Genomic DNA, 23,812 nt, shown 5'->3' on the forward strand with positions numbered 1-23,812 from the left:
CAGATGAATGTGTCCTTCACAGATTTGGAATAGAAACATTACATTTGACTATGTAAAGGAGCAGCTGAATTACTATCATGTCACAAATCAACACTGTCTGTTCATCCTTTTTTTTCCCTCTTTCTCTCTTTCTTTCACCATGCTGTCTGCAGCATATCGCTGTTACCTCCACACCTTTCCCTTTTTTTGATATCTACCAATGACGCGCTGGGAGAGGGCGGGGCTTAATTCGGCAGGAGCCAGGTGTAGCAGAGGTGAGTTTCCGCGGGCATTTTGAACCGACGTTTCAATGAAGCGAGCTCGCAGCCGGGACCAGAAACATGACTGTCCTCCTCCTGTTTGTGAAGGAAGTGCTTGTTTCTTCTTTCAAGTGAGTTCAAAACCTGAAGGACACCGAACCGTGTGGGTAGACTGTTTGTCGGGGCCGCTACTTTTGTCAAAGGTGGAAGGTAAGCCCCAAACCACCTGGCCTCTCCCTCCACTACAGAGAGGTACACACAGGTTATGTTAAAATTACAACCTCATATAACTCGACTGACATTAATACTGCAGAAGCTTAAAACACTCACAACCCACCACTATTGCTGAACTTTAGTAAACCCAGTTTTTGCGGCTCATAAAGTGGCATTAAAGCTGAATTAGAGGCCCCACATCTTCTGCTAGGGCCCCAGACGTCTGCATGAGCTCAGTTGTGGTTTCACACGCTTCATCAAGGTTTAGTTTACACTTCTGCTCTAAACAGGGTTTTATCGGGTTTATTCACTGTGTACTTCAGCTTCCCTGCGTGTGTTTTGCGTAGAAAAACAAAAACGTTTTAAAAGTGTCTCTGCCTTGCTCTACTTGTAACTGTTTGACGGTATGAATACATTATGACGAGGGCCGATCCTTTCATTTTTTAAAGATGAGATACAAGTTATACAGTTGAATTCAATCCGTACATCCGTGCAGCAACAGGATAACCACAGTTGGTGTCAGTTGCAGTCGTATTAGTGTGCTTTCAAGTGGTTGTGCTAAATGTAATGCATTTAAATAGTCAGCAGAGGGAGGTAGAAGCACACTAATGAAAAGCCTCTCAGTAAACAGCCCTGTATTCATAAAGTGGAAGCCTTACATTTTTTTTTTTTTGGATGTGTTCATACTCATAATTCAAATAGTCAACATGATTATTAATCTGTGCATGTATTGATTTAAAAGTAGGTTGTTTTTTTTCCCCATGAAGAGTGATGAACAGACAATTTAACTATTGTGTCATTTTAAACTCACCCACATCTCAGATTATTCGTCAAAACATATTATTATATTGTTTATCTTATATCTTATATTTTTCAGATGTGTTGAAAACATTCCTTTAACTCTTAAAAAAATTAATTGGTGTATCCTGTTTTTTTTGTTTTTTCATTTTAATTGGACCTTTGCTGTTAACATTGCAATGTTGTCATATCCATCTTTTCTTTCAATGTGGTTTATTCTTTTGAAGAGTGAGATCTCTCCTTTTGCAACAAAATCTTTCAGTTCCTCTATGTCACACTGACACACTTGAAACATCATAACCCAGATTTAAAAAGTGTTTGTAAGGTTTTGTTTGTCTTGTACTGATCCATGTAGGTTAGGTTGTTTTTTTTTGTTTGTTTTATTTTGGTAAAAAGCAGAAATCACATTCAAGGCACATGCAGCAAAGATATATAAGGGTTTGCTAAATACAATCTTGCTATAATTCCACCTTTTGATTGAAACAAAATTGTCAGTCAATTACGTTTCAATTTTTCCTTTTATATATATGTCCCCACTAGTTTTATAAACACTCACCGACAGTGGATCACAACCATGAAACAGTAATTGATAAATACCAAATAAATAAAATCTTAATTTCTCCCTCTGAATTATTTAGATTTGTTTACTGTCAGTGAGTGAAACCTTTAACCCCTCCCTTCTGTGCACAGTGCAGCAGGCTACTTAGTAAAACGATGGACTCCCAGTTAAACATCTCAGAGACATTAAAACACATTAAAAACCTTTGCAGTTAAAAGGTTTGGTGTACTTAGAGTGAATAGTCTTTGAGAGGGAAGTGACTGTATGTGCACGTGTATGGCTGTTGTTCATTCACTTTATTTATCAGGAACAAACGCATTAATTGATATTATTGTGATGTAAATGTACCAAATTTAGCAAGTTTGCTAACTTTCTTCTGCAGTCTCTGAATTGTATGTCTGGACTTGCACCTGTGTTTACTTATTTTAGGTTTATGCTTGTTGTTGTATGTAAAAATCATTGGTACCTACCTACTTGGTTTGTGTGTTTTTTTTTTTTTTTTTGCCTGCCAGAGTGAGTACTCTTTCTAAGTGACTCACTTGTGCTCCATTACCAGTGCATCATTAAGTTGTTGTTGTTGTTGATGCTTGCCCTGCTTCCTTATGGTTTGGCCTTGGATCTCATCCGTTCCCCAGAGCCCTATTACAGCACAGAGCAGTAAGCATTTCCCAAACAAATTAATACCATGTCCTGAGTGTACCTAAACTTTCTGGAAGTGTAATATAGACTGGTAATGGTGGCAGTCATTTTTATCTCTTGTGGTTGCAGAACAGATTTCAGTTTATGTTTCTGAATGGTTTATAGACACAAGTATGTTAATTCCTGTGACCATGGCGTCTGCTTTATGGGCTAGATATCGATTGGACGTGCTGTAACCATTCCGTCTCGTGCAATGGCTGCAAATGCAAAATGCTTTCCAATAACTATGAGAGTAATTCAGGTTGGTAAATTACAGTCAACAGCATAGCATACATGAGCCTGTTAGGCTACAGAGTATTATGGATTTTATATGAAGATGAGGTTGTCTGGTCCAAGAGAGTGATGGCAGGGTCAAATCTCTTTACTGGTAAGCATCCGCTCCTGAAGAGGGAATTTTTCTGTCAATACCATATCGCATTAAGAGTAGATTATTAGAGTGTAATTATGGGATTTCATTGGTTTCTGTGTTAAAGAAAGAACAGGGCAGCATTTTCAGAAGATACATACAACTAATTGGGAATTGCTGTTAACTTCATTATTACTACATTATTGTATATATATTATATGTAAATATAATATATTATTTTGGACAGCTTTTTCTGAATTTTACAAAGCTTTACTGCTCATCTCAATTCAAACATTTCATTAAAGTAAAAGATCTAAATTCTTTGCATTATTTTTGATGTGTTGGTGTCTGTTATCCATTGCTGTCCATCTCTCTATCTGCCATTATTGTCCTTTCTATAAGGCAAAAACCCTACCTGTCACACACTGGGGAGTGGTTTTAAAAACAGATCTAACTCTCACTGCATTTTCGATTCCTGGTGAAACAGCAACGCAGGTCCTGACATACGACCTGAGCGCTGATCCTGACTGTCATCTATCATTAATATGACTTTTGTTTCTGACGTTGTTTTTGTGCTGTCTGACGTCCTGGGGTAAGGTTCCTCCCAGGGTTCCTTACATTTCACCTACCTGACCTCTCAATTCTAAACCTTAGACATGCTGCTGTCTGTGTGTGTGTGTGTGTGTGTGTGTGTGTGTGTGTGTGTGTGTGTGTGTGTGTGTGTGTGTGTGTGTGTGTGTGCTCTTTCCTGTTGGTGTGTTTCTTTCCAGGACAGGTTTAAGTGGGTCGTGCTGAGGGGGCAGGAGGTGTGTGTGTGTGTGTGTGTGTGTGTGTGTGTGTGTGTGTGTGTGTGTGTGTGTGTGTGTGTGTGTGTGTGTGTGTGTGTGTGTGTGTGTGTGTGGACAAACCCTCTTTACTACTTCGCTTAAGGTCTCAGAAAGGCACTTTGTGTGTGTGTGTGTGTGTGTGTGTTTGGCGGCTATAAGGCCTGAAGAGGGGTAATCATGTATAAGTTATGTCAGCTAATTAAGACTGGTCCCTAACCTATGGCTGACCCCGAGGAAATAACAATACAGCATCTAAAAGCCTTTGTACAAGTGTACCTGTGGCCTCTTGGCCACAGTAGAGTGTTGGATGTCCTGTGTGTGCGTGCGTGTGTGTGTGTTCTAGCTGGCTGGTAGTGCAGGGCTACCTTGATCTGGTAACTGGAGCACGAGGAGAGAAGAAATGAGAGAGCAAAGAGAAAAGGACAGTGAGAGAGCGAAGGAGAAAAGAGAAGGGGTGAAAGAAAGAAAGTGCCTCTTGAGTGAAAGAAAGTAAGAGAACGGCAGAAGCCTGGCCCATGTAATTAGGCCTAAATGAGTTTTCCACTGAGTCAGTGGGTCGTGGCGACGCAGCACAGGGGCAAAGATAGACTGGAGGTCAGGGAGTCATTGAGTCATGGAGACAGGGCATGCTGTGGTCATAGGAAGAGAAGAGGCACAGTAAGGGATGCTGGAAGTCAAGGTTATACAGGGAGAAATGCAGAGTACCAGTTTTATTACTGTTGTTAGAGCTGTACAGAAAAGATTTTATGTGACTGAACCATCCATTTACCAGCTGTATTTTATGTGGAGCTGCAGAGAAAACCTTCCCATTACTCTTGATTGAAGGCTCTGCACACCCATGGTCCACACACACACAGGTGATTTCACTTATAGCAGCTGATCAAAGTTCCCAACAGGACTGTATGGACATGTATGGACAACAGCATTAGTAAAGCTGTTGGCTCATAGTCAGTGTGAGCTGATCCAAACTCATCCAAAAGTTTTTGGTTGGGGCTGAGGTCAGGGTAAGTTATTGAACACCAAACTTGGATTGTATTAATTTCCACTCAATGAATCTTGAATAATTTATCTGTCTCATGTATTTGATTAAGTTTTGTTTTTGTTTCAGGGGAGTTTCACTTCCCATGTATAATGTCAATTCAAAAATATCCACAATGTGAGTAAAGATTACAGCCAGAGACTGAGAACTGAGGACTCAAGATTCTCAAGACTTATTTTGTGAACACATGTAGAGCACTTGTGTGTCTATGTCTGTGCAGAGTAGGGATGCCCCGTTGTGGAAATATCCCCACTGGGTAATTTGGTAATTTAAAAACTTGTGACAACACCAGTGTTACCAATTACACTGGACATTTTACAAGAAATGACATGTGTTGGCTCAATATCTGTAGATTAGAAATGTTACTCCCAGATTTTGACACCTTCATCACAGAAAGTTTGCAGACTGCTTCATTAATGTTATCAGGTTCACTTTTGGCACTGGGTTGAAATTCAAAATATTGCCAAGCATGTGAGGCGCTTGTACATCTCTTTGACACCAAATCCTGTGTTGTCTTGTTGGTCGACTCTTCTCTCGTCATGTGATAATACTCCACTGCTCTCCGATGTGACTCTGCTGCTGCACAGAGCAGGCGCTTTCAGTTTATAATTTTAATGTCCAACTAAGAGGTTTTTTTTTTTGTTTTTTTTTTTAAAGTAAGCCTAACACAAAAATGAACCAAATGTTTTTTTTTTGTTTTTGTTTTTTTTATTAAAAAATGAAAAAAAGATGGTTATGTAATTGGTGTTTGTCTGAGCACTGGTAACAGACTACTGTGGAAACCCTAGTGCAGAGTATGTGTTCCAACTGTGGTAATTACACCAATCAAGCAGATTATTACTTTTGCTAATGAGGTTTGCGTCACAGGAGCAAACAACATAGAGTGTTAATGTCGATGTTATTGGGTTACACCTGTCAGTAACATTTGGTGCAATTTCAATGTGACACAAGTCAGCTCAAGCCAAATTTATTATTATTATTATTATTATTATTATTAAACTGACAGCTATTAAGAGGACAAAATAAAGATGAAAAAATGCCTAATGCCCATGTCTCTATCTGTTTTCCCTTTGTTTGAAAGAATATTGTGTTTGGTGGATAAAACACCTTAATACAGTTTACAGTGCTAATGACCTTTGGGCTTATTTTCAAAACTGAAAAATGCACAGCTGTCATAAACAACCCCATTGGTCCCGACATGGATATCATGCTTCTGAGTTGCATAAAATGTTAAAGGACCATAATCAGTGGCTTCGGCCTGGAGGTGTCACTGTTAAAGCCATTAAGACACAACTAGTCCACATTAGTACCATTCAGCTGCTTCACTGTTTCAAAGCAGTGAAGCTTCTGACTAACCAGATCAGTGTGAGGCTAATGGCCAAATCGTTCTGGCCTTGTTGGTCTATTTTGAAGACTCATTTAGTTTGAGATAAGTTTGCCACAAATCAATTCCGGAAGTGGAGTGCGAACACATTTTTTATTTTTATTGGTCACCTGTGACTTCTACATTTTACCAAAAATGATTCGACCAACCACAGCCATTAAGCTGAACCAGTAGGAAGTGTGTTTGTGGTTAAAATGACATCACTGTCACCCGTTCGTGACCTGCACTCGGGTTGAGTTCAAAAGGTCACTGGATGACAGCTGGGGTCGTTAGGGAGATCGGGCCACTTTTGGAAGAGGTCGTATAGTACTAAGAAGTTTGTGCTTTATGTCAGCTCATTATCTGGATGGGAGATACCAGACTAAACTGGAAATGTGGAAACACTTTACTTTGCAAAATCTAAATTAAATTTCTCTTTACTCTTTACTTTTCACTGTAACTAACAACATTAGTGGTGGTTCTTCTCCTTAGTGTCCCTATAGGCCATGCCAGGGAGCCAGCAAGCACAACACTGGGGCCATCAAACTAGGACACCTTAATGGAATCCGGCCATCTCTTGATGTTAAGTCTGTGCTTTTCCTGCGTTGAAATGTCAAAATGTCTGTTGTGAAAAGGTTCATAGCAATAATACACTCAACAGTCACGTCAGAGTGCAATAGTGGCACTGCTATACTGCAGTCAATACCTCAAGGTCAAAAGTCGTAGATTAGCAAAATGGCATGATAGCACTCTTTCTTGTATAGCTTGAACAGTACTTAAATAATACACAGATTGTGGGAGCCAGTAAAGCTGCTGATGCATTTCAGCCATTGCAGAACCATATAATCTTGTTAACTAGACTTTTGTCATGATCCCTGTCAAAGAGCGTCTTGACTGCACCTTAAGCAGTTACTCTTTAAAGTGGAGTAGTTTCCCTTTCAACCTTTTGAACCTTTCAACCATAAACTTTTTAAATTTATTTTACCCCTAGCTTGTTTTTCCTATATTTGAAGATGTATCACTTATGAATCCCTTGTCTTTGCTCTATCATACCCTCTCCTCTCTCACTCATCTCTTTCCTCATTCTTACTCCCTCTCCATGAGACACAGAAGTGTATGACAACATGAGCTGATTCAATATGTATTGCCAAAAGAGTTACATATGTATATATGTGTATGTCACATATGTGTATATGTGTCTATCTGTACCTAGCACTGTTTTAACCTGTTACTCCTCTTAGCTGGATAATGAGATACTGTTGCACACACGTACACACAGACACAAATGTATATTCACACCTGTCCTTTCTTATCATCACACACCTCCACCTCCCTGTTATTCCTCCCCTCCCCCTACATGTGCTACATGGCGGGGTGTGTGTGGGGTTATGAAAACAGTTAGGCTTAATAATTGATGTTCTGCATTTCAATCAATTTCACCACAGTGTTAGGCTAATTAAGGTTAGCTCCATCCTCCCAGGGGCTGTGCGTGTATGTGTGTGAGTGAAAGACAGAGAGTGTGTGAGAGAGACTGTATGTATGTGTGTTTTCCTGCTCCTGAGGGCTCCACGCTCCATTTTATCTCAGAATACATGGGAATTCTCTATTTCAGGAACAAGAGATGAGAGTTAGTCTCTCTCTCTCTCTCTCTCTCTCTCTCTCTCTCTCTCTCTCTCTCTCTCTCTCTCTCTCTCTCTCTCTCTCTCTCTCTCTCTCTCTCTCTCTCTCTCTCTCTCTCTCTCTCTCTCTCTCTCCCTCCCTCTCCCACTCACTCACTCACTCACACTGACACACTCCCTCTCTCGCTCTCTCCAGCACTTTCTCTTCCTCTCTCTCCCTCATTCTCTCCCTTTCTTTCTTGCTCTGTTCCTCCCCTCTCTTCTCTCCCCAGGCAGGATCCTGAATGCAATTAACATAGCCGCTTTACTGCCTGCTAATTATTAACACATACACGCATGCACTCACCCACCCCACACACACACACGCAGTGGAAATGATTATTTTATGCTGGACTAATTTAAAGTTCATTGACGATTGTTTTAATTAATTAAATAAGAAAAGTACACACTTTAAAAAACGTCAGGCTGCCAGGCGGGCACTGCAGGCGTTTGCATATGAAGGTAATAATTATCCTGTGTGTGTGCGTGTGTGTGCGCGCTCGCACGTGTTTGTGCGTGCATGCATGTGTGAGAACGTGCTCTTGCGTGTGTAGTAGCTTACCTACAACATTGTTTTTGTGTGTGTATCTGTGTCTGTGTGCATAGTTCACCCAACCATACAACCTTAAGGTGTGAGAGTGTGTGTGTGTGTGTGTGTGTGTTAATGAGTCTTTAAACCCTCTCTGCCAGTATTTAACATTAACAGGAATAACTAAAGAGTCCAATTAAGAAGCAGAGACGGCTTTATGTGCAGCAAATTTGTTTCTATTATTAAATAGTCATGAGTGGGCCATGCTTCCCAGAGGAAGCTGTGCCTCCCCTACTATAGATCAGTTTAATTTGTTTCTGTATCAGTGATAAATCTGGTAAATGCCAAGTACAAATGCACATTCTGTTTAGAGGCACTGGGTCAACCTCCACACATACCAATCACTTCTACACTTGGCTGCCTTACACTAGTTCGGCTATATTTGCCAAAATCACATGGTTTTCAGAAGTCGTGTGTACCTCTTAGTTGCTTTCCTTTTTGAATAATTTATCTGCCTCATGTATTTGATTAAGTTTTGTTTTTGATTCAACGTAGAGTGTATTTTGTACAATCATATAGTTCTTCTATTTTTCTGTTGCTTCCTATCTTCTATTTTAGATAGAGGTGATCTTTGTACTTTAGGAAAGTATCAAATAGTGTTTTCCAGCACTGCACTTTCACTTTTGAGATTTTGATGATTGATTTTGAAGTCACAGTAGGAAAAGAACTGATGATCACCAAATGTCATTTAGCTATTTCAGTTTCAGGATCTTGGCTTACTTGAATAGAAAGCCATCTTTAACATTTCTAGCAACACCTGTGCTTTTTCTACCACAGTATGACAAATGTTAAAAATTGTCACAGCAGACAGACATATTGGCATATTAATGTGGGGGAAAAAGCACAGGTGTTATTGTGAACATTCAAAACAACTGCATTTGATTTAGGTGAGCATGTTCCACAGTCCTGGTGTCGTTTGTGCTGACTCACTGTCACAGTGGGACAGTGCCATCGTTAACAAAATGTGTCTCACCCGGGCTTTTCTAAGTCAATAGGTCAAAATGCCTGCTGTGCACAAGGCCTGTCAGTTCTCTCTGGAAGTGGATTGATTTTCAATTGTGCGGATCATAACCACCTGTGTGATGAGTGACTCTGTGTGTATGTTGTATGAGGTTTGTTTTGCTCTGTGGTGTTTACACTGCCTGATGAAGATATTTGAGAGTATGAAATGTTGCAATATTGACTTTACTGGGGGCTTATACTACAGTGTGCAGATCTTTAGCCTGACTTTCAACTCCCAGCAACAGTGCCACTCGTAAGTCAAACAGTGATGCAGTATTAATGAGAATTGAAATAAAAAATATAAGAATCCCAGATGTTGGAGTAGCAAGTGATGACAACTAATCACTTACCAGTCCAAAAATAAAACCAGCACAGTGTTATAGTTCAAATATTGGCAAGGCAAGTAAAAACAACATGTTTGAAAGTGTTGGTTTACGTTTGGCAACCAAGTCAGATAATGTGTTGTTTTAGTAAACATAAGGTCTGGCTGATGCCGTGATTTACATCAGGCTATAAGGGTGGGTATCAAGGGCTTGGGTTGCGGTGTTGCGGTAGCTTCTAAGCTCATCTATCACCACTACATGTCCAAGGGTGATATTTTTGCACCTCAGAATACTTTTGATCCAATTTTTTTTCAAAACCATGAGATTGTAATGTTTCTCAAAAAAGTTAAGTGCACATGACATTTGTTGTTTTAGCATGTGCTAAACTATATAAACACTATAAATTACAGTATATGTGCTCTCTAACTGTCACGATTATATCCATAAAATAATTTCCTATTAGCTGAATTTCCCATTGGCTGCTATTCACTTAATTACGTGTGCTTACCATGACATCTGCTTGCAGAGTTAGAGCTGACCCTCTACTCTTTGATTCTCCTCTCTTTTCCAGACCCGCTTTGATTGCGCATCGTTCTGGACAACAGTGTTAGTGGTAAGTGAAGTGGACATGGAGAAACGCTGAACAAAGAGTTATACACAAAGGTAAGAAGAGAGAGATGTAAGATGTTTGGATCTGTGCTGTGAAGAATTGACCTAGTGCTGTTCTTGTGTTTGAAGAGTGCACAGAACCCATGTGTGGCCTCAAGTAACTAGACACCAGGTGTGTTTGTTTAATAACGTCAAAGGAATAGGGAGAAAGGATAACCAAACAAAAGACAGAAAGACTGTAATATAACTAAAAGATGAAAGAGAGCGAATGAACAGTGAGAAACCTCATACGAACATGTGTGTGCTTGCATGTGGTGGACTCAGGTGTTAAAGTACACTCCCATTATACTTAGTTGTCAGAAACAAGGACAGAGACACAGAGCGACCGTCCTCTCACCTTTAACTCCTCTCTTCTGCTGATCTCATTTCATGCTCTTTCATTAACTTTGCTTTTAAATCCCCCTTCAGCTCTAACCTCCCCATGCTCCTTTTTGTCTACCACCCAATGAATACTCCATTCAATATAGTCATTTTAAATGATCACAATAAACTCTCCTGGTGTTTGGTGATACAAAAGTTGAATAAATTGGCTCACAACTTTTTATCACTGAGATGGTATGTATGGGAAACACAATTCACCCTATGTGTAAGCAGGGTCAGTTTTGCTTTTTGATAGTTTATTTTTCTTATTCATGTAGATAAACGGACAGGAATATGTCCGTCATGACCACTGCAAAAGGAATTTAATGACAGAAAAACACCATTGTATAAATCTGCATTAAGAAATTTGACGTTTTTAATGCAGCTGCCATGTTTTTCCAGTTAAATGATAAGAAGCTAGACCAATAACAGGCCAAAAAGTAGATCCTTTGTCCAATCAAGTGTAGGTAGGGTTCATCTGTATGTCTCACCAATAAGAGCCAATCGTCTCTCAGTTGATGCCTGTGAGAGGACCATCTCAATCCCTTGCAAAGTAATTTTAGTCTAAGCTGATGAAGCTGACAAAGTTTGTCCTGACAAACCACAAGATTGAAGTGTTAAGTGTAATCTTTGACATTCATACGGTGAGAAATCCATAGAAAAAAACAGGTAGCAGTTCTTCTTTTCACAAAAATGGAATAAAAAAAGCAGATTTGCATGACAAATTTAAGATACATATTTTGTGTGATTTGTATTAAGGGGTGACTCATATGATGAAACAAGCCATGGAGAGATATTCCACGCCATTATTGTGTTTGCATTTCATATAAAGATATGACTCCCATCCAGACTGTTGACATAGCCTTAAGGCAATTAATGTTAAGTGGCAATAACTTTATTGCCACTTAACAATAAAGTTAAAACTAGGAAATGTTCTGATTTACTCCTAATCTTATCTAATTTAGAAGTAGTAATTTTGCATTTAAATTATATTATAGTGAAATTGAGATGGATGAAATAATACACTGTGGTATAGCCCTTCTGTCTAATGTTCAAAATGTCCTATACCTGAGTAAATACTAGCTTGTACGAGTCCCCAATAAAATATGGCACTTTAGGTAATAACGGTAATGACTTATATTTGATTGATTGATTTTTTTGGTGGATATTGTTTTTTAATTCAGGACAGGTATTTGTCAGCTTCTGATTTATATTTTTATTTATATTTTTTCCATTTAAAAAAAAAAAAAAAAAAAAATTTATGAACATACTCAACAACTTCCTTCATCTGCTTTTATTGTTTCCCTCTCATCTTCTCTCCATTTCACCTTTACCATCATACAAACATCAATATTTCCTATTAATTCACCTTGTATTTCCTCATTTTGGCAGAACTAAATACTGAGACACTACAGCAGGGCAGCAGGAAGACACAGGGTTCAGGGGTGGGGGTAAGACCCCAGGCCTGAAGGCACAGAGCCATATTGTGGGGTTATTGTGTGTATGTGTCTGTGTGTGTGTTCACTGTTGTTCTCCTCCAGCCACCTTTTGTGTATTTGTGTGTGTCTGTGTGTGTGTGTGTGTTTTGAAATGAATGCATGAATATGTGAAAGAGTGTCACATGTGGGAGTGTATTTGTGCACATGTTTGTGTGAATGAATGAGTGTGTGTGTGTGTGTGTGTGTGTGTGTGTGTGTGTGTGTGTGTGTGTGTGTGTGTGTGTGTGTGTGTGTGTGTGTGAATGGAGGCCCCTGGCCAGGCCATACGTTATTGATGCTCCTGCCCCGGGGTATGTCGGGGGAAATGGATGTGTGCGTGTGTGTGGGATTGTGCTTGTGCATGTTTGTGTGTGTGTACAGGGGGTCACGTTGTGTCGTCAAACGGCGGCTGGTGAAAGATGGCCAGTGCTGATATGATCAGTCATCTGTTGATCAAGATGTACTGCTGCCGCCTCGTCACAGTTTCTCTCTCTCAGAATTTCACTGTTAACTCGCTCTTTCACTTCCCTCTTTCTCTCTCTTTGTTTTCCTCACCAGGTCTTTTTCATTTGCCTTTGAATTTCACTCTTGCCTTCTTTTTTCTCTTCATCTTTTTTTTTGGTGGCTGTTATTGTAATTACATTCAGCATTTTTTTGTAGCTGTAATGAGGAAACAATGTTTAAATAAGGAAATCATAGAATGAAGAATAATGGAATACAAAAAAGTAATGAGCTACATTAGAGATATTCTGAATAACTGTAAAAAGAAGAGGGACAAACGTACTGTTAAAAATGCTAAAATTAAAATATCTATCTAGTATGCCTAGGGCTGCTTCCTGTTTTCCATTCTTTCAATTTTGCAGTGTGTCCTTTTGTCTCCTGCTGCTTTTGTCTATACTTTTTCTTTAGTTTTATTCACATGCTCTGCTCATCTGTTATCTCAATGATATACAGTAAATTTCCATCTCCCTTTCCTTCCTTCTTTCTTTCTTTGTTCTGTTTCTTCGTCATTGCTTCCTCTGTCTCTGTGTATGTTTCACTCTCCCCTACCTTTGTCTGTTTTTTGATCCCTCTGTCACTCACTGTAACACAGTCTGGGTATTGTCTCGTGTGTCTGAAGTGACTTTGTGGTTCTACAGTATTGATGTCTATGTGTGTTGTGTGTCTTTATAATCTGCAGTTTTTTCCCTTTCACGTCGCTCAATATTGTTCTCCTCTGTCATCTCTCTACTCTCGTGCCTCTTTCTCTTTCACTCTAGTCTTTTTCTCCCTTCATTAAAGTGTCATATTACACACACACACACACACACACACACACACACACACACACACACACACACACACACACACACCCACACGCAGAGCCAGGAAACAGCAACACACAATTATACTTAGATACTCTGTACCTCATGCAGATGTTCAAATGCACATACACTTGGCCAACATAAAAACACACATACATACATACTGTTGAAGAGAGACACACACACACACACACACACACACACACACACACACACACACACACTGCGGTAAGTAGGTAATGTGCTGCAGAAACAGTGGTTAACTGTAAAACACCAGTCTAAAGTGCTCTGCTCTGCGGTGAATAGCTAATGGGCTTCAGAGAGTTTGGTTTTTTAACCTTAAGGTGCTGTTGTTTTCTGTGGTTAAAAGATAATGGGGTTTTACTGTGTGGTTCAGAGTGATGTGTTCGTGTGTGTGTGTGTTCGGTACTAAGAGATGGGATTTCAATTATTTCATTTGAACTGCAGAAATTAAAAATGCACATGCCTATATAGAGTTACTGATGAGTAAATTTCTAAATATTAAACACAGACTCAAAATCAAGTTTCTTGCTGGTGTTTTGCTGTTTTCTAAGACGGTAAGCTGGAGCTTGTTACACAATGCCTGCAAGTCATAAGATTGTGGCCAGTAAATAAACCTCCTGCCTTGCCTTGAAAAGGGAGTCATTTGTAATTTGATAATATATTAGGCCATAATTAACATTTAATTGATGGTAGTTTATTAGTTGTTCTGGCCTCTAACTCTCCTGCATATAGTTTGCTCAATCTGAATGAATGTGTTATGTCTGTATATATAATGCACTCGTGGCCAGTCCAAGGTGTTTCCTTGCCTCTCTCTCGCTTCATACTTGGACACACTCCAACCTCCAACAGTTTCATACATGGAGTGTTATTTTTTTTCCGAAACACACGAGCTGTTGTCAATGTTCTTTTCTCCCTGCAGACAAATGCACTGTTTACCACCTCACAAAATGTTGACATGAGGTTCTGTGCAATTCTGGTCTGTGGCCAGGTGGTATGGCCTACAATGTGTATCACAGTATAATTTGAAGCACGGACAGTGATGGTATCACAGTATATTCTGTCGTCCAACATAATTTTCGTTTTCTGTTTGTTATCTGACTTTTTTAAAACTGATCCTTGTCCATATAGCGCAAGTTGTACTTGTCTTTTTTAAATTTTATTATTATTTCATTTTTTAAAATATCAGCTCCTCCTCCTCTTCGTTGTGTGCAGCATTCTCAGCATTTCTTCATTTCCAAACAATGCAGTGTGGTCTCTCGCGTTTTTCAGATGATTTGCTGACGCAGGCTGATGCTGATGAAGCCTGTGGTAAATCTTCTCCTTCTTCTTTCCAGCAGATTAGGCACAGTTCAGTGCACTGCTGCCTTCCACTGGTGTAGTTACATCACTGCCACTTTAGATCTGTGAGGGCTCTGTCTCTGTCAAGGCATAGTCAAAATCCATACCGTAGGACACATTCACATCAGTGTACCTTCCATACTGTTTAAACTGTCCTTGGATAGTTTGTGGCATCCTCACACATTTTGCAATGGTATGATCCGTAAACAGTAATAACAAGCATACAAACAACAGTAGGAACCTCTCTCTCTTTCTCTCTCTCTCTCTCTCTCTCTCTCTCTCTCTCTCTCTCTCTCTCTCTCTCTCTCTCTCTCTCTCTCTCCCTCTCTCCCTCCAATCCGATCATCTGGTCACATGACTCAAGCAACAGCTTCTCTATGTACAGCTACAACGATTCACTGGTCTGGCAATTCTAATAAATAATATTTTGTCAATTCATGATACTTTCTCATCTCTTAATTTTAAAACCATCCCTGGTCGACAGTCTGATGTACAACATCAAAAGATGACTAAACATCTTGGGGACGCTGTGTGCTGGAGACTTACTGTATTTTCTCAGAAGAGTAGCGTTGGACTCCTCAAAACTTTATTTATTGTTGTTCTCTATGAACTATGTTCTCTGTGTCATTTGAATATCGTTTTGTGAAATCCAATTTCTTTATGGTCATATAACTATTTATACATTGGTTTGACTTCACTGCAGCATACATATCCTGATCATCTGTGTTACCCTGAGAAGAAAAAAATTTTTATAAAAAGATGTATGTAAATTAATTGTGCATTGCATAATTATTCCACAAGAAGACCACATGAAAGAAAAATAGGAAAAGATGGCTTAGACCTGAGTGGGTTAATATTTAGTATGTTATCAAGAACAGTTAAATGAATAATTATTACTGCACGATAAGTAGAAGGCTTCAAACAGACCCTGTGATCAGTGATTGGTATCTTTCAATTCTGGTTCCAGCGATCTTTTTAATATCCTTGTAATACTGGCACATGTGTGTGTATGTCTTCTTAAATCACTCATTTTGTGTTGGTGCTGTTTTCTGTGGGAAACAGATAATGTCTTTACAATGTGTGGTTAGAGTCAAGACCAGCACAGTTCAGTGTGCACTGACCCCAACAGATGCATAATGTAACAGCACTGACCACACTGATGTGTTAGTGGACTAAATGACTGTATTAATGGTTCTCAATGCACCGAGGGAGGGAGGCACTAAGAGGCATGAAAAGTGCTTTACGTGAATGTGTGGAACAGTGATTGGATGTGTGAGTGTATGTCTGTGTGAGTTTTTTTAATTTCTATACTTGTGAGGGCAATATGTCTACAAAGATCAGGGACTCCATCACAAGTGAGGTCACTTTCTAAGGATTCCCAAGTCTTCGGTAAAGGAAAATACTACAGCTCAGTGAAAAGTTCAGGGAAAAGCTATAGCTTTGTAAGTGATAACACTGCTGTACTTGAGCATTCCTGCAACTGGTTTGTAGCTGTGAAGCTATGAGAGCTCTTGTAGGTAACCAGCTATCTCACAAGAATGTGCAAGTGCAGTACGCTGTCTTTGTTTGAGCCAATATTTTTACAAAAGCCACATGGGTGGTTCCAAGGGTTTTAAGATTGAACAGCAAAGCATTCCACCTTTATGTGTAAATTTGCTTGTGTTTACTGTTGTCCCTGTACTCCAAGTTGCAACAAATTCTTGGACAATTTAGATGTGTTTTCTTCCCTGCTGCTTGTATGTATGTATGTATATGTATTGCATTAATCTCAGGTGCATGTTGCATGGGTTAGAGTATGTATGGGCATTTTATATGCTTGCATAAGGGATTGTGTGTGTGTGTGTGTGTGTGTGTGTGTGTGTGTGTGTGTGTGTGTGTGTGTGTTTTTGCGTTTGTGCACGTGCGCAATCCTGTGTCTGTTATCCTGACATGTCTGTCTGCTTCTTGTCATTGTAGTCTAAGATTTGTCCCCTAGACGAGTAACATTATCTACAACTCTCTTTGCCCCCCATTCCCCTCACTTCTTTTCTTCCTTTTCTCCTTCCTTGCTTCCCTTCCTTTTCCTGCCCTCCCTACCTTCCCCCGTCTAACATTCATCTATCCTTCATCCCCTTCAGTCATCAGCCCTCCCTTCCTCCCTTAGTTCTACTGTGTCTGGCCCAAGTTGTAAACAACTGTCATATCTGGCCTTCTTAAATAGCCTTCACAGTTGCACCAGTGTACACACACACACACACACACACACACACAGAGCATATCTCATCAATGTTTCAGAGGGAGGGCTGAATATCAGCTAGCTATACCTCATACCTAGTCCTCACTTATTTACATCCGGCTGCTCCCGCGCCACTGAAACCTCAACAGCAACATCAATGATTCATCAGCCAATGTTTTAGCAAAATGCATGCCTCCTCTGTCGATACAGGAGGAAGGAAAGAGAGTTAGGAGACATGACTAAGGAAGGAGAGAAGAGGAAAGGGAGAAAAGAAAAGGACTGTATGGGAGTTATAAGAGAGGTAAGGGGAGCATTGTGGATTAGTAGGAGAGAGGATAAAAAAAGTGGAAAGCTGGCAACTTATATACAACTAAACTGCAAGAACAAATACATTTTGTAGGGACTGTAATCATTGATTGAATTGCGTTCAAAGTAAACATTTATTTATTTATTTTTTTTTAAATAAATGAAGCACTTCAAGACAGTGGGTGTCAACGAGCTGGTCAGGGTTGCAGGCATATGAAGCAACAGAGACCAGGATTCACATTCACAGTCCTGTCTGTGGTCAGATTTAGGCAACAAAAGCACTTTGATTAAGACTAGGGAAAGATTGTGGTTTTGTTCAATGTAAACAGTGTCTAATGTCATTGTGAACTTTTTCTGTATTAAACCAGACCACAAACTAAAGTGTAAATAAGTCACTCTATCTGGATATTATACTGCAAGACTGAATATTTTGGCAGAATCCAACACATATTCTGTGAACATTTACCTGAATTGACGTCATATCTTTATTATATTAATATTATAATTTATTATACTTAATGATGCTGTTGTGGTGTAATTGTATAAAAATGCCATTTCTAGGAGACAGCATTGAATAAGGAAGAGGCTACCACCATAAACTAAACGACCATAAGGGTCACTTGTTCCTACCCTCGGTTGAGCTTATCAGAGGCAGAACTTCATTGTCATGGTTACAATAATCATCAGACATATGGTTAAGATTGTTAAGCAGTCATGAATGAAAGAAACAATCAATCATTCAGTGTTTTCACACAGGAAATCAACAGTGGTCTCTTGTGTTAACATCCAGTGATTTGTTGACCCCTTCATCTCAAACCTCCTCCCAATATGGACTTTGCTGCTACATAACAACATCACCTAACTTCCTCCTCTGTTTTGTCATGATGTATACTACTATGGTCGCTAGAGATCCTGTAATGATAAACTGTAATTATGGGTCATAACTTGCTGCTTATGACACATTAAATCATTTTTTAGGACAGTCTTGAAGAAAGGTTGAGTGAGAGAGATTATAAGAAGAGCAGGATCAAAGGAGAGAGGGAGCAAAGGGAAGGTTAGAGACGAAAAGGGGTGATGATGGGATGGGAGGATAAAGGGGAAGGAAAGGATCGACTAAAGTTTAGTCGATCCTCTTTCTCAACCTTTCACTAAAAGAAAGGAAATTGGAGAATGGAGTGAGGATTGAATGGGGAAGTTTGAGCGGTGAGGAAAAGAAAGGGAGAAAAAGGAGAAAAGTAAGAAGCAAGGCAAGGAGTAGATGCGGAAAGGATAGCAGGAATAAGGTGAGGGTGAGAAGGAATGGAAGAGGGAAATTAAACGAGGAATCAACTGAAAGAAGGGAGGATGAAGGATCAAGGAGAAGGGAGGTGAGAAGAGCAAAAGTTGAAGGGGAAGGGTAGAAAAGAAGGAGAAAGTGAGAAAAGAGAAGTCAAGGAGAGATGATAAAGGGACAGAGAGGATGAATAACCTAGAAGGAAAAAAACAAAGGAGGGAAAGGGAGGAAAGGAAGGGAGGAAGAGGAGAGGAAGGAATGAGGCAGAAAAGGGGAAGCTAGAGGAAGAAAGGACAGAGGAGAAGAGAAGAGCGATGAGGACAATGAGGAAGAGAAGCAAGGAGAAACAGTAGGAGAAGTGGTGCAAATAGGAGATACCCATGCATCCTCCACCTCCTCCTCTCTTCCCCTACTTTTCTTTCTTTTCAGTGTCCATTTGATCCCTCTTTTACGGATGAAACATGGTCGTTTTTATCTTATTTTTGTCAGAAATCAATGACATTCTGCAGACACACACAGACACAAGAGTCTGATATGTCTTTTACTCTTTAGATTTCAGTAGAATATGACCCCACTATCCTCTCGGGGCTTTATAGGAGTTCACGGCCATTTACACATTGATTTTAAAAATGTACCTGCGTTTTGAGATTGCGGTATGTGTGGTTTTGTGGTGTACAGTTACGTATGTCAAGAAGGGGCCTGAAGCCAAATGGGCAGGAAGGATTTTACCACTACTTTACTGTACGATATGAAACCAGCAACCATTTACCTTTAATTATAGCTCCAGTCCACTTCCTCTTTTTATTTTGAATTCTTTATTGAAAAAGAAGTGGTATTAGTGAGACTGATTTTACTGTTTAATAAGAGAACCTTTTGAAACGTAGCTGGTATTTTAGAGCTGGAACACTTTGTCTTTTGTGGATCTTTCATAATGAATTAAATTTAATAGAAGCTGAATATTCCTCTGATACATGTAAGATATTACTACAACAACAATGTATGATCACCGAACCACAATTAATGAATTTTAAATCAATTTTAGAGGAGGTGTATTTGATGTGATATGTGGTCATAGCAGTAAGTACTCTTCATTTGAAGAGGCTTTATTTTCTAAAAGCTATCACATGAACAAGGTTTAATAACCTATATTTATCATTAAATGAGTCTGATACTGTGAAGATAAGATCATATTCATCATGATCATATTCATATTGTTTTACACAATGTTGCCCAGTGTAGCTTTTGATCAGTTTGCTTGGAAACTAACAAAATGAGTTGTAGAAGTTTTCATTTTACATCATATGAGAGTTTTGTGTGATATAATACATGGTGGAACATGGTTCATTGCTTTGAACACTACTTTCTGTGTTACTTTTTCTGTATCATGGTCTATTATTGTGTATTACAATTGCTACAAATTGATTTTAACCATATCAACCAGCCCCACTATGAATAATCATGTTAAAAAGATATTTTATTCTTAATCAGCTATAAGGAAAAAAGCAAGAAGAGACAGAAAGACAAATGGAGAGAAACAGACAGAAACAGAGGAAGACAGACAGGTAGTTGGCCTTGACTTTGAGGAAGAGTTGTTTCAGGGTAACAAGGACGAGACACCGCTGCTGTGTCTCTCACTCTCCCTCTCTCTTTCTCTGTCTCTCTTTTTCTGTCATTTGGCGCCCAGGGTGAAATTATGATAATAAGAGAAAGGAAAAGCTATTACTGTGGCTGCTCTCTCATTATGTAAATGATATTAAACAGGCCCTCTGTGTGTGCGTATGTGTGTGTTTCTGGTGTGTATGCAAGCCTGGGCAGCAGATCTTGGCAGTTGCACGTGCGTGCATACATGTTTGTGTCCGCTGTCCTGTTTGTGCATCGCTGTGTCTGTGTGTGTGTTTGTTTGGCTATTTGTGCATGTGTGGGCATGTTGGAATGTTCTCCAAATGTGTGTGTGTGTGTGTGTCCTGGGGCTATGGGTGCTAATCTCCACACAGTGATTACAAGGTGTCAAACTCCCCCACATTGATTATGACATGTTAATTACACACCATGTTTCCACCTGCTCAGATGGCACAACACACCCATTAAAAGGTGTACTGTCTGTGTCTGTGACTGTGTGTCTGTGCATGTGTTAGTACCACGAGATCATTGCCCATTTGACAGAAGTTATGCACCTGCAAGGATGGGTATGGGATGTCTGCGCTTTGGTGTGTGTCTGTGTGTTTGTGTGTGATTATAAATCTTTAGACAAAGCTGGAGACAAGTAGTAGTGACTGAGATGTCTTAGCAGTTGTTGTCATGGTGCTGGTTAGTTGGAGTCAACTGTAACAGTGTATCTGCAGGCAACCAACGTCATCAGTCATGACACACAGTTGCATCTTGGGAAACGGCATTTGTCATAATGTTATATTTTTGATAACTCTGATGTTAATGTCATAATATTGTATCTGCTTTTTAAACTGGCCACTTCTCTCTTGGCAATTCATGCATTTACAGTATGGAGACTAAAAATCTAAAGCAGTGGTTCCCAACATGGTCCCTGGCCCACTGGTGAGCTGCGAAGATATTGAAGTGGGCCAACAAATCATTTGCAGAAGTTTTTAAGTGACTTAAAACGAAATGAGTTTTGAATGTGTGTAAATGTGCTTTTTTTCTGCCATCTTTTGCATGTTTTTTCTTTTTTTTTTTTTTAATGTATTTTACAGAGGAGTATTTTTATACAAGTGGGATTGTGACCATTATCATTATCCTCTGACATGTGCACAAAGTAATCCAACCACTTTTTTCACATTTGGATATACTGTATTTAAAAACAAAAAACACTGACTGTGTAACTTCACTATGGCAACGCTTTCGCCAATAACTTATTCAACTTTTAAATTGTTATTAAGCAAACAGGAATTATAATAGATAATACACTGATATAAAAACATAGGTAATCATGTGCAAACAGCTCTTGAAATTGTTTATTTTATATTTGACAACCACTGTCACATCATTGAGCCAGTAATAAAATGCAGAATTGCAGTGATAATCAATAGTCATTGCTTCACTTGATTTCACATACAGTAAATTGCCTTTAAGCAAATCAAACTGAGAAGGACTCTGAGAAGCTAATTACAATTTTCTTGATGTGATTATGAAATTTTCTGCCAATCTGAGCCTCCACTTTCTCTGTCTCTTACTGTGCTCTCTTGCTCTCTGTCTCTCTGTATTTTTTATATTTATGCTTAATTGCATGTGCACTTTAATATGTTGCTGGTTTTATATATGTGTGTGTGTGTGTGTGTGTGTGTGTGTGTGTGTGTGTGTGTGTGTGTGTGTGTATTTGCTTGGTGGTGTGTCCTGCTCTACTCTATTGCTTGTTTATATGCTTCATCCCACAGGTCCTCAGGGATTTATAAATATTGATTGATCCAAGGGATGGATAGATGCTTGATAGCCTGTCCAGGCTCTGGGAATACACACACACACACACACACACACACACACACACCTAAATCCCTCTCTCCAAGTAGCCACAGCCCAATACAATCTCTCTTTAATGTGTTAGTTTGATTCAGAAAACAAAGCAGTAATTTTAAATGGAAAATGCACACAATACCACTGTGAAGAGGCTTTTTGTGTTGCCGTATTTTACTGTTCCTCTATTGTCTCAAATTTGCAAACACACCAAAAGAAAGAATTTGCTAATTGTATAACATGTATCTTAATGTTCTTATTCGAGGTTCAGGACCTTGCCCAAAGGCTTTTGCAGGATTCAAGCCTGAATCTAAAGTGCAGGAGGTTCCCTTAGATATTAGAGGTCAAACTCTTTGCACTTTGCAAAATGAGACACCCAGCAATTAAAACCAATAATTAAATCAGTAATACATTTTCTGTCATTGCCGCACCATTAATATTTTAATAAACGCATAAGATTCCTTTAACACTCCTATATGTTTGTATTTAGTATTTAGGGGTTATGCCTTGATTCGTGTTTGTGTGTCTTAAATTATTTTTATCATTTCGATTAATGTTAGTAAAGCATTACTATTGCCATAACATGATGTCTGTTACTTTTAAGTGCCTGATTTAAGTTTTTATTACTTCCAATAGAATCAATGTAGTGTGTTGTTGATGGAATATGTGTGTGTCTGATGGACAGGGTATTGTGTTGTGCATCATATGCTCTTATTGAGCACTTAAGATACTGTATTGTGTGAATCAGAGAGCACTGTGATCAATCATGAGGGGCTTTGTTCCAATATGTACATGATTAAAAACTACTTTTACAACAGAGAGCCAAAAATAAAACTGATCGTTATCAGAGAAGTTAATAACAATGATCCTGAATCGTCTAAATCATGAATTCCTAATATATATAGCTCCTTGAAGCACTTAAGCACTAACAGAGCATTGTGTGAAATCTTTTTGCTGCGTTTTAAATCCATTAATGCGCAGGTGGGCAGTATTTTTCTAAACCTGCATTTCAAAAACAGACCGGACTGAGAAAGTGAGTGGAACACTTTGGGTGAATCACAGTTCATATTTCAGCCAAGAATTTGGTGAAGTTGATGGGCTGGTGAGAAAATACTGACAACCAGGATCTGAATGTGTTTACTAAACCACATTTAATTATATACTATGGTGTCAAAAAATGAAAACACATTTTTACATACAGCTGCAGCTTTGCAAACTGAAGAAGGCCCTCTGGTTCAGAGTAAATCTAAGAATGAAATCATCATCATTATTAAGTGATTATATTTCATCAAGACATATCCAGTTGAAGTTCATGACTACTCCTTCTCACAAGTAGGCCTGTCATGATAACTGTGTTTGTTGATATATTGTTCCAGGAATAATTGTGATTAATTACATTATTGTCAAGATCATTTTATCCCACTGATATAATGATGATAAAATATGATAAAACATTTGAATCATAAAAAAAAAAAAATCCCAAAACCCAAATTATTTTCTGTAGATACAATTTACAGATGCTACAATTTACACTAAATGCCTCACATGCAGACCACCAGCTGACGCTACAATTTAGTAATGTTCCCGAAATGCCTCACATGCAGGCTATTGGTAGACGCGTGTAGCACACAGACAAGCATCTAGTCCCCACTCAGTTACTGCAGCATGTGGAACTAAATTAGTTTGAAAGAAATGAAATAAGGTGTGGTAATATGAGATTTACCTCGG

The 23,812-nt window shown here is 39.1% G+C and overlaps 1 protein-coding gene across 2 annotated transcripts in view; it reads left to right on the forward strand.

Moving 5' to 3' along the window:
* The first annotated feature begins 160 nt into the window (after positions 1–160).
* skor2 (SKI family transcriptional corepressor 2) overlaps positions 161–23,812 on the forward strand; it is a 113,153-nt gene continuing 89,501 nt past the window's right edge. The window contains exons 1-2 of one of the 2 annotated variants that reach the window (XM_071465949.1): positions 161–449; positions 10,227–10,318. The gene's annotated coding sequence lies outside the window, so the exon portion shown is untranslated. The remainder of the gene's footprint in view (positions 450–10,226; positions 10,319–23,812) is intronic. The other variant, XM_071465950.1, reaches the window with a different exon arrangement.

The sequence above is a fragment of the Trachinotus anak genome, unplaced genomic scaffold (assembly GCF_046630095.1).
Source record: "Trachinotus anak isolate AG129_WGS33_773 ecotype Australia unplaced genomic scaffold, CSIRO_AGI_Tana_v1 ptg000028l, whole genome shotgun sequence".
Lineage (NCBI taxonomy): Eukaryota > Metazoa > Chordata > Actinopteri > Carangiformes > Carangidae > Trachinotus > Trachinotus anak.